The 11261-nt window shown below is 44.9% G+C and overlaps 1 non-coding gene across 1 annotated transcript; it reads right to left on the bottom strand.

Moving 5' to 3' along the window:
- Positions 1–8618: 8618 nt before the first annotated feature.
- Positions 8619–8690, bottom strand: TRNAW-CCA. The gene has a single exon. It is a non-coding gene; the product is annotated as a tRNA-Trp (tRNA).
- Between the last annotated feature and the right edge of the window lie 2571 nt (positions 8691–11261).

Raw genomic sequence — 11261 nt, 5'->3', positions numbered from 1 at the left:
GAGAAACAGTTTTGCTTCTAGAGAATGGAGGGGAGAATGCAGCCCAGGTGGCCTCTACAACGCCTGGCAAAAATCTGATTGTAAAAAGGAGGAAGCAGGATGGTAGGGCTCAGGAGGAAGTAATGGAAGATGCTGATAAGGCGGCCTCCCTAGAGGAGGACCGCCGAGCCCAATGAAGCTACTGTGCTGGAACTGTCGTGGGATTGGCGACCCTGCGACAGTACGGGAGCTCCGCGATCTCGTGGAGGCAAGTGCGCCGATGGTGCTTTGTATTGTGGAGACACAACTGGCGAAGTACCGGGTGGAAGGATTGGCAGGTAGTCTAGGGTTTTCAGGTCGTTTTGGTTAACATTGAAATAAAAACTTATTCCCGCTATCATATTGATTCTGTGGTGAAAATGATGGGGAAGGACCCGTGGCGTTTGACGCGCTTCTATGGTGCGGCAGATAGGAGTATGCGGTATAAAACATGGGACACAATGAAAATTTTGAGAGGGGAGAATGCACTCCCATGGGTCTGCATGGGAGACTTTAATGAGATTCTGAGGCCAGAGGAGCAAATGGGGCCGAATGAGCGAGATAGCGCTCAGATAGAAGGTTCCAGAGAGGCAGTTGACGTGTGCGAGTTAGCTGATCTCGGGTACAAAGGACTGGATTGGACGTTCGAGAAGAGAGTTGTTGGAGGGGAGTACTGCAGGGTAAGGTTGGATCGAGCTTTGGCTACAGCAAGTTGGTCAGCTTTGTTCCCATATGCAACAGTTGAGCATCTTACAGCAGCAAAATCTGATCATAGTCCGATCTTGCTGATTAATGAGATGGAGGCAAGCAATCAACGAATAGCACTGAAAAGGCCTTTTCGTTATGAATGTATGTGGGACTGTGACACCAGATTTGGAGGCACGCTTGAGCAGGCATGAGATCGGGAGCAGCCGGCGGTAACCTTGGCTGAGCTAGCAGACAAGCTAGCCTCAGTTGGAACTGCTCTGAAACACTGGAATAAAATGACTTTTGGTTCGGTTAGACAAGAACTATGCAGGCTTCGGCAGAGATTGGCTGTGCTTAGAGAAGAACCGACACGTGTTGGGCCGGGAGTGGAAGAGAAGTCGGTTTTGGACCAGATCGTTGAGTCGTCTTACCGAGAAGAGATTATGATGAGGCAGAGATCACGTATGGATTGGCTAGCTGCCGGTGACAGCAACATGCAATACTTCCAGAGGAAAGCGAGTGCCAGGAGGGCCAAGAACTCCATAACACAACTCCAAAAGCCGGATGGGACGGTTACGTCTGATATGGAGGAGATGGCCGACATGACAAACGAGTTTTATGGTAATCTGTACAAGTCCGAAGGTTGTATTGGCATAGAGGAAGTTTTGTCACATATACCTGCCAGGGTTGATGGGGATATGAATGCCAGGCTGAATGCTACGTACACAAAAGAAGAAGTCAAAGAGGCACTCTTTCAAATGTTCCCAACCAAAGCACCAGGGCCTGACGGTTTCCCGGCGCATTTCTTTCAGAGACATTGGGAGCTTTGTGGTGACGAGGTAACTCGCGTGATCATACGACTGCTCAATGGAGATGATTCACCGGAGGATATCAACCACACGTTCATCGTTCTTATTCCCAAGATAGCAAGTCCAAAAATTTTAGGACAATTTCGGCCTATAAGCCTTTGCAACGTGATCTATAAGATAGCGTCAAAGGTCTTAGCCAATAGGCTGAAGATCATTCTCCCGGAGGTAATTTCTGAGGAGCAGTCAGCTTTTGTGCCTGGTCATCTTATCACAGATAACTTTATAACGGCGTATGAGTGTCTACATTACATGAAGACAAGGAGAGTGAAAGCAAACCGTTTTGTGGCTCTTAAGCTAGACATGATGAAAGCTTATGATAGGCTTGAATGGCCTTATTTGAAAGCAGTAATGTTGAAGATGGGTATTGGCCCTCGTTTCACTGAGACGGTTATGAGGTGCGTGTCATCAGTAACTTTTTCGGTTATTTTTAATGGTGGAAGCTTCATGATTTTAGGCCAACAAGGGGGATGAGACAAGGGGACCCAATATCCCCATACTTATTTTTGTTAGCAGCTGAAGGTCTCTCGTGCCTCCTAAAGGCCCAAGGTTTTGGGATCCGAGGGTTGTCAGTGGCAAATTCCGCCCCAGCGATCAACCATTTACTTTTTGCAGATGATAGTTTGTTGTTCTTTGAAGCTACTACGGAGAGTGCTGCACAAGTTAATGAGGTGCTCCGAAGATATTGTGAGGCATCGGGACAACGCATTAACACCGATAAATCATCAACTTTTTCAGTAAGGTGTGCTTGAGTCCACACGTGAGGAGATAAAAGGTGTTCTGGATGTTCATAATGAATCATTATCAGAAAAGTATTTGGGGCTACCGACGGATGTAGGGAGAAACAAGGAAGGAACTTTCAAGTATTTGAAGGATAGAATATGGAAACATATCCAAGGATGGATGGAGAAATGCCTTTCAGCCGGGGGCAAAGAAGTGCTTATAAAATCAGTGGCACAATCCATCCAGTCGTACTCAATGCCTTGTTTTAAGCTGCCCGAGGCCTAATCGAACACTTAAACAACCTTCTCCGGAAGTTTTGGTGGGGAAGTAAAAGGGGCCAGAGAAAGCCAGCTTGGGTGTCTTGGAAGATTGGGGAAATAGGATTTCGGGATATTGAGCTTTTTAACCTAGCTCTACTAGCCCATCAAGTTTTGAGACTTTTGCAAGAGCATGAGTCATTAAGTGCACGAGTTCTGCGAGCTCGTTATTATCCGGATAGCAGTGTGGTTGAGGCCACACTCGGTGCTCATCCCTCCCAAGTCTGGCGCTCGTTGATGGAGGGAAAAGAGATACTTGTTCAGGGGCTAATCAGGAGGATCGGGTCGGGCATGGATACACATATCTGGGATAACAATTGGCTTCCCTGTGATTATAAGCTTAGACCTATATGCTCTATCTCTCCTGATCCGCCGCAGTATGTCTCAGAGTTGATTGATGCAACTACTCGCACATGGAACAAACAAGCACTGATCGAGCATTTTGTCAGGCCGGATGTGGACATCATTATGAATATACCCTTAAGCTCTCGAGTGCAACAAGATTTCTGGGCTTGGCACTACGACATGCGAGGTTTTTTTACTGTACGATCGGCATACAAGATGATCAGTGGGATCAAACATCAGCGTGAGGATTGGTTGGAGCAGAGAACTGGTCATTCGAATGTTGAAGCTGACTGCAAGTCATGGACTCATTTATGGAAGGTGAAAGTTCCGTCTAAAATACGAGTTTTTGTGTGGAGATTAGCACAGATGTCATTACCTACTGGTGTCCTTCGCAGCGAACGCAAAATGGCTACAACCCCAGCTTGCGGACTGTGCGCCGAGGCGGTGGACTTCTGGAGACATTCCTTGTTTGAATGCCGGATGGCGAGGTGTGTGTGGGCGCTTGGAGATGAGGAGATTTTGGAGCATGTGATATCCAACGGGAGCGAAGATGCAAGGCTGTGGTTGTTCTGGCTTTTTGACACTTTAAACCAACATGATCCTGCCAGGGTGTTGACCACAATGTGGGCGATCTGGTGGGCTAGAAGGAGGGCGATTCACAACGAGGAATTTCAAAGTCCACTGTCGACTATGTGCTTTGTTAACAGGTACCTGGAGGATTTGGAGATTTCCACCATGCGCGCTTCAACGAGACCTACCAATGCAGTTTTACCAAAGTCCCGTAAGTGGATCCCGCCAGGAGAAGAAGCGATGAAGATCAATGTAGATGGTGCTATCTCACGACAAGGAGGATCTGGTGCAGCCGCTGCGGTCTGCCGGGACAAGGAGGGCAACTACTTGGGAGCATCAGCGGTGGTTTTCGATGGGCTAGTTAATGCCCCAAGCTTGGAAGCTCAAGCATGCAATGAGGCGCTTGCCTTGGCTCAAGATCTACTTGTGACACATGCGATAATAGCCTCGGACTGCATGCAGGTTTTTACGGACATCAATGGAGCTTCGCCCTCATCATCATATGCTTTTGTAATTAAGGAGATCAAAGATAGAGCTATGAACTTTGCTAGAGTTAGTTTTCGTTTTGAAAGGAGAGAGGCAAACTTTGAGGCTCATACCTTGGCAAAGGCAGCCTCGTCTCTCCCTGTTGGGCGCCACGTGTGGCTAGGGAACCTACCAGACATTATTTGTATTCCTACAACTTTGGTTGATCAATAAAATCCCTAGTTCACCTAAAAAAAGTAGATTCCTGTCCGGTACTTATACGACTTTGGGAACCTTGTACATGTTTCCGGCTCTATTTTCCTAAAATTTCAATAAAAGGTTGGAATTTGTAAAATATGTTCTTAAAAATCTTTGATTTTTCTAATAAAAAAATCAGTTTTTTATCATAAAATTGGAAGAATGTTTGGAATTTTGAAATGATGCATTTTGTAAAAACTTATTTTTTAAAAGTTCATAAATTTCAAAAAATGTCCACACTTTAACGTTGTTGAAATTTTTGAAATGTTCGAAAATGTTTTTTAAACTTATACCCTTAAAGTTTTATATTTTCTTTGTTTTCTCTACAAATTCATAAAAGGCCAAAACTACTAGGAAAAAAATCATCGGCGCACACACTATACAATAGCTTTCGCTACATCGGTCGACTCAATGTGAAGGCACGTGTATGTTTCCCTGCTAATCTGTCACAAGGGACATATAAGAGTGCGATATCCTATTTGGTGCTTAAAGCATCTCCAGGTGATGTAATATGATGCTCAAAAGAGATTTTAGTCGTCTCATATTTTTCTTCCTCCAACAGATGATGTAAAATATGGCACCACTGTTCAACAGAGGATTAAAATAGCGCACCCAAAACAACCAAAGTAAAGTTTGATAATTACATATTTCAATCCAAACGTTTAATGTTGTAAACGTGCAAACTAAACATAGTTTGACTACAAACATGCAAATTTAAACTTTGATTACAATGTATTAGAGACAACAACTCGTCATGACTAAGGTTGTCTCGGTCAATCTCATCGTCCTCGTCGTTATGTTGGACCTCGTTAGTCTGAACCTCGTTAGGTTGAACCTCATCATCGGACACAACCTTGATCACCCTTCAAAGGCCAGCCTCGTCCTCCTCCTTCACCGCCTTATTGCGTTACGCAAAGAACTCGTACTCCACCTGCACGAGATGCGGATTTTCCATGGCGAACATTGTCATAGCTGCCTCATCTCTCTCATGGGGTGTTGGGCTGCTCAAGGACAATACAAGTTTCCTTCTTCCCCTTGCGGGACACAATGTGCACTTCGGGACCAATGAACTTTGACACCTCCCGAGATTCGACTTCGGGAAAGTTCATCTCACGCTTCGGCCGACCGAGCATCCAACGTCCGATATTGAACACGCACTAGCTTCGCCGTTTCGAACATCCCGACCCGAGCCAATGCTTCCCCGTCGCATGTTATGTAAGCAGCGTAGCGGTTGGACTGTCGTGGCTGAAGTCTACTGAAGCCAGTCTTGGTCCTTGGCTCGCAGCGCGACCGCATTGTCGGCTCTGCGGCGGTATTTGCGCCATGCGATGGTGTGGCGGATGATTCGCCGACAAAGGGCGGTGGATTCGGTGGCGGGTAGGTGCGACGGTAGGGCTGGTGACCGGAATCGGTCGGTGCGATGATGATGGGGGTCGTGGCCGAGTGGGGTGCTGCCACGACCGATTCTATCGTTGCGGTGGTGCGGCGGTAGGCTGGTGACCGGAATCGGTTGGCGCGATGATGGTGGTGGTCGTGGCCGAGTGGGGTGTTGCCACGACCGTTTCTGCCGTTGCGGTGGTGCGACATCCGAAGGGACAAAGGGGGCGGTGGATCCGATGGCGAACGGTGTGGTTGCGGTGGTTGTGGCTAGAAGAGGGTGAATTTGGTACCGGCAGTGGCGCGGGAGGGGGGCAGCTGCGCCGGACTGCGTTTTTGTTTTCGGTAGCTGTGCGTGTGTTGTATATTTGCAATACAAAGGGGTGTTTCTTAGGGCTACCTCAAATAAGAACCATATAAAAATATAAAAATTTATATAAAGACAGGGCAGTTGTTGGCGGACCATTTTTTGGTCTGAATGCCCTACAAAGCAGTTTTTTCGACAACTGCTCTATTCTACATTGCTGTTGGAGATGTTTTTATAGCTTCAAATATAGTATGTTTGGTTAAAAAGGCACGCACCCTGTAGCGAGCAGTTATGTACGGGGCCACCCCATGTAGGAATTTCTGTTGAACGTTGCAGCCGGTCATGTGAACATTCTAGAATGTTCTATGCCTTTTTATGTGTGTTTCTTTCAGTTCCCTTTCTTTCTTTTTAAATATTTTAATTTATGAACTTCTTAAAAGTTTACGTATACTAAAGTTCATGAATATGAAATTAATGATTTTTTTTCAAAATTATGACCCTTTTCAAATTCGTGAATTTCTTTATAAAGTTGCAATCTTTTTAAAATTATGATTTTTTTCTTTCAAATGCACATTTTTGCAATTCGTGACCTTAACAAAGATCATAGCATTTTTTTCAACTTCATTTTTTTTCAAATCTGTGAACTTTTTTCAAATGCACAAACTTTTTTTGAATTCACAATTTTCTCGAACTCATAAACTTGTTTCAGATCTGCGAACAATTTTTAAATCCGCAAAAGTTTTTATGTTTTGAGAATATATTATGTCAAGTTCGTAAACTAAAAAAACCATCATAATAACAGAGGAACCAAAATCAACTGACCCGAAAAGAGCCAACGAGCAAGCCGACCAGCGGGTCAAGCAAATGAGCGAAAAGAGCTATCTAGTCGAACAAGCGAAGTCTAGTTTTACCCACGTAAGCACACACACGATAGCTAGTGTACCCACGTGAGGTGTTTGAATAGGAGTATTTTGAGAGAACTAACTATCAAAGACACCAAATGACTCATGAAACTGTCAAAAGTAAGAGGGTGGTCAGGTATGGTCGGATGCATGAATTGCATGTGTTGGCAATGAAAGAATTGCACATATGCTCGACAAAAGCAATATCAGGGCCATTGTAAGAAGCCCACCATCATTCTTGAAGCGGTTTCATAACAAAACCTCTAGATTTGGCACTTTTTTACTGGGATGCTCGAGTCTCACAATGACATTAGCGTGTTGCAGCAGTCTCCATTGTTTGTAAGGTGTGTGCGGGTGAAGCTTCTCCGTGCAACTATACAATGAATGGTCATGACTACAACATAGTTATTAGCTTTGTGATGATATATATTCTTCATGGGCGACCTTCCTCATGACCATCTCTGGTCCAAGGATGAGAAAAACGTGGGATGTAAAGATGTTGTGGGAGGTGATGACAATCTGTGTGATCATGCACAACATGATTATGAAGGATGAGCGTGATGGAGTTCACCACATTTTGGAATTAGAGCCCATGTGTGATCCCATCCAACTTCCAGAGCAAAATCTAGTGACGTTCGAGAATTTTATCCAAATGCATCGACATATTCGCATGAGCATTTGTGGGGCTTCGAGAGGTAAACTAAAAAATATATCCGAATAAGTTAAAGGCAAATTCAAACTATTTTATTGGAAAACTTCATGTTTGAATTGTAATATTATATTTCAATTACTGTTGCATTGGAATATTTGCATACCATGATTATGGACAAAGGATGATATTTATCTTTAATTATTTTGTTTGCGCCGGATATAGGTAAATGAAACAGAGGTAGATGTTTGGTTAGGAAATGGGTAAATGAAACAGAGTCATTTCACAAAAAATATTTGCATACCATGATTATGGACAAAGAATTCACGGAGCTTTTACCTACATCCGACTGCAAAAGCTCCGTGATTTTCTTGTGAAATGACTATTTCTTTTTTGAGTTTTGAGACGATTATTATGTTAGGCTTTTCATGGCCCGAGGAAAAATGCAAGGCCTAGAATTAGCTATAAACTGAAAAAATAGACCGGAAGAGGATTGGGGTTTGGGCCGTGCTTTCCGTGTCTTGTTCAAAAAAATTCATGAGCCGGGGAAATGGGGTTTATGCCTAGAACTAGCAAAAGTCTGTATCTGATGCCTAGAACTAGCAAAAGTCCGTATCTTTTGCATACCATGATTATGGACAAAGGATGATATTTATCTTTAATTATTTTGTTTGCGCCGGATATAGGTAAATGAAACAGAGGTAGATGTTTGGTTAGGAAATGGGTAAATGAAACAGAGTCATTTCACAAAAAATATTTGCATACCATGATTATGGACAAAGAATTCACGGAGCTTTTACCTACATCCGACTGCAAAAGCTCCGTGATTTTCTTGTGAAATGACTATTTCTTTTTTGAGTTTTGAGACGATTATTATGTTAGGCTTTTCATGGCCCGAGGAAAAATGCAAGGCCTAGAATTAGCTATAAACTGAAAAAATAGACCGGAAGAGGATTGGGGTTTGGGCCGTGCTTTCCGTGTCTTGTTCAAAAAAATTCATGAGCCGGGGAAATGGGGTTTATGCCTAGAACTAGCAAAAGTCCGTATCTGATGCCTAGAACTAGCAAAAGTCCGTATCTCAAAAATATGGAAGTCGGAAAAGAATGAAAAATGAACCAGATTGATTCGGGGTATTGAACCCGACGTGAATCGAACACGCAACCTTCTGATCTGGAGTCAGACACGCTACCATAGCGCCATGGATCCGGCATGCATACTAGCCTAAAGAATTATAATTGACGCAAGGCACCATAAGAAAGAGTTTGGTGTTAACAAATTGTCTATTCCTATAATCTGACATGATACTGCATCAAAGAATCGTTACATTATTCAAATTTCCCGTAAAGTCAAGCAGCGTAGAAAGCTAAGCACAATTGATTCGACAAGACATGTCCTGATAATCTACTATTTAACTCTTCTTCGCTCCGTGATGACTGGCTCCTACAGTTGATAACTGAAGCAAATGAACAGACACGAGCCCGTGTGTTGATGCTGCTTTGGAGAGTGGTACGTCAGAAATGAGGTCGTACACGCTAAACCAGCTCCGCCTATTGATGTTTCGGTCAGGTTCCTGTTAAGTTATCTCGATACACTCTCCAGCATAAGGGCGAATCCCAATGCAGATTTGTTTAGAGGCAAAATGGTTGTCAACCATTGCTTCTCGTTGTTACAGGACATATGTATTAACAGAATGGCTGAGAGCATAGGTTGGCTACCTCTAAGTCATGGGCGAGTGAAGCTTAATACAGACGGCTAGGTTCTAAATGGTGTGGCCGGGACTGGCATGGTTCTTCATGATCATCTAGGCAACATAATATTCTGTGCCCGCAGGCATGTTGAGCTTTGTGAGGATGCATTGGAGTCTGAAATTCTGGCTGTTCGGGAAGGGATCAACCTTACGCTGCAGTGGAGCACCTTACCTATTGATATTGAATCCGACTGCCTAGAAGCTGTGACTGTTGAAGAGCGATGAGGGTAACATGTCAAAGTTTTCTTTCATGATCGCAGAGATTAAGCAAAGTATGGGGAACGAGACTCTTCCATTACTCATATTGATCGCAATGGCAATTGTGCTAGTCATGTTTTAGCAAATTTGGGTAGAACTCAGGGCTGAACTATGGTTTGGCTTGGTTCGGGTCCGGAGGGTGTCGTAATATTGTATTGCGAGATTGTAATCACTTAAACATTTGAGTAGTGGAAGAGTTATTGTCGTAAAAAAAAGAACTCTTCTTCGCTCGACGCGATTCAAAATCTTACAAGTGAGTACGCAAAGACTGTTTTTTTAGACAATCTATGTAAAGGCTGAATAAAGATCAATGTCATGGGCTACATACTTGCACAACAGCCTAGGGCACAACAGCCTAGGGCATTGCATCTTCTCTTTGGATTAAATAGCTTGTGTATTATCCACTCTCGGAATCCATGTCGTGATCTTATCAGGCGCAAAACCAGCCCATGACTTGAGGAGCTATTTACCGTCAGGGGGCGCCGCCCAGCTCCACGAACCCGTATGAACTCATCGGGGCCGTCTGCAAACCTTTTGAACCTCCTCATGGCGGAGGCGGCGCTGGTGCTAATGGGCTCGTCATCAGTTTCGATGCAATAGTTTGCAACAGAGCATACTTTTTTTTTTGAAAGGGAGGAAAAACTTTGCCTCATTTCATTAATAAAGAATGAGAGCCAAACAAAATTCAATGAGGTCCATTACACCTCAACAAATGGAAGAAAAAGCCTACTCTCACGACATCAAAGTGCACAAATGTTTCGCACCAGCAAGGCCCCAAGTTCTTGCCTCCGTTCGACATTATCTAATAGTAAAGTAGGCATGCTCGACTTATTGCAAAAAACTCGAGCGTTTCGCTCGTTTCATATCTCCCATGTGACAAGCATGAAAAGCGATGAAATGGCCTTTCTCCTATGTCCACGTGTAAGAACCGTCGTTGTCCACCAGGCCTGGACCGTGCGTAAGCCTCCCCAAGTCGCAATGTTTAATTCAAGGGTTGTGGTCTCAGGCAGGGAGACCCGCTCTCACCCCTTCTCTTCGTGTTGGCAATTGACCTGTTACAAGACCTGCTCGACCACGCCACCCGACAACACAAGCTACACAGGATTGGCGGACGAACCGCGAGCATCCGTACCTCGCTGTATGCTGATGATAAGATGCCACGATCTTTGTGGCACCCTTCAAGGAGGACATTGAACACTTCACATCCATCCTTGCCGGATTTGGGGAGGTCGCGGGACTCGTGACAAATCTGGAGAAGAGCCTTGTGCCCCCATTCATTACTCAAGCATTGACCTTGACTACGTCTTGCAGAGTTTCCCAGCCAAGCGCTCTACATTCCTGCTCAAATACCTTGGTTTGCCTCTATTGAGTATATGTGTTATGTGCATATTGTGTATTAGGCCAGCCTCATAGTTCCTTGTATAGTTGAGGTCCGTGACCAACCTTTGTACATCATATATATGTGCCTATGCACGAAGAGAAACACATCGTGCAATTCACATAATCTACATGGTATCAGTTTTTAGGTTCTAAACCTAGTCTTCCGCTGCCGCCGCCGCCGCGCGCCTCCTCATGCGCCTCCGCCGCCACCACGCCGTCGTCGCCCGTGCGCACCTCCTGTGCCGGCTGCCGCAGCTCCTCCATGCCGCCGCGCCTCCCCTTCCTCCCCGCGCTGCCGCATCCATCCGCAGGCCGCCGCTCCCTTCGAGCCGCCCGCCTGCTTCCCTCCCACACTGCCGCACCCGTGCTGCTGCCGCGCCTTACACCCGCTA

Source organism: Triticum dicoccoides, chromosome 5B (genome assembly GCF_002162155.2).
Source record: "Triticum dicoccoides isolate Atlit2015 ecotype Zavitan chromosome 5B, WEW_v2.0, whole genome shotgun sequence".
NCBI lineage: Eukaryota > Viridiplantae > Streptophyta > Magnoliopsida > Poales > Poaceae > Triticum > Triticum dicoccoides.
The sequence above is the reverse complement of the archived record's forward strand: the minus strand, read 5'-3'. Positions and strand labels throughout refer to the sequence as shown.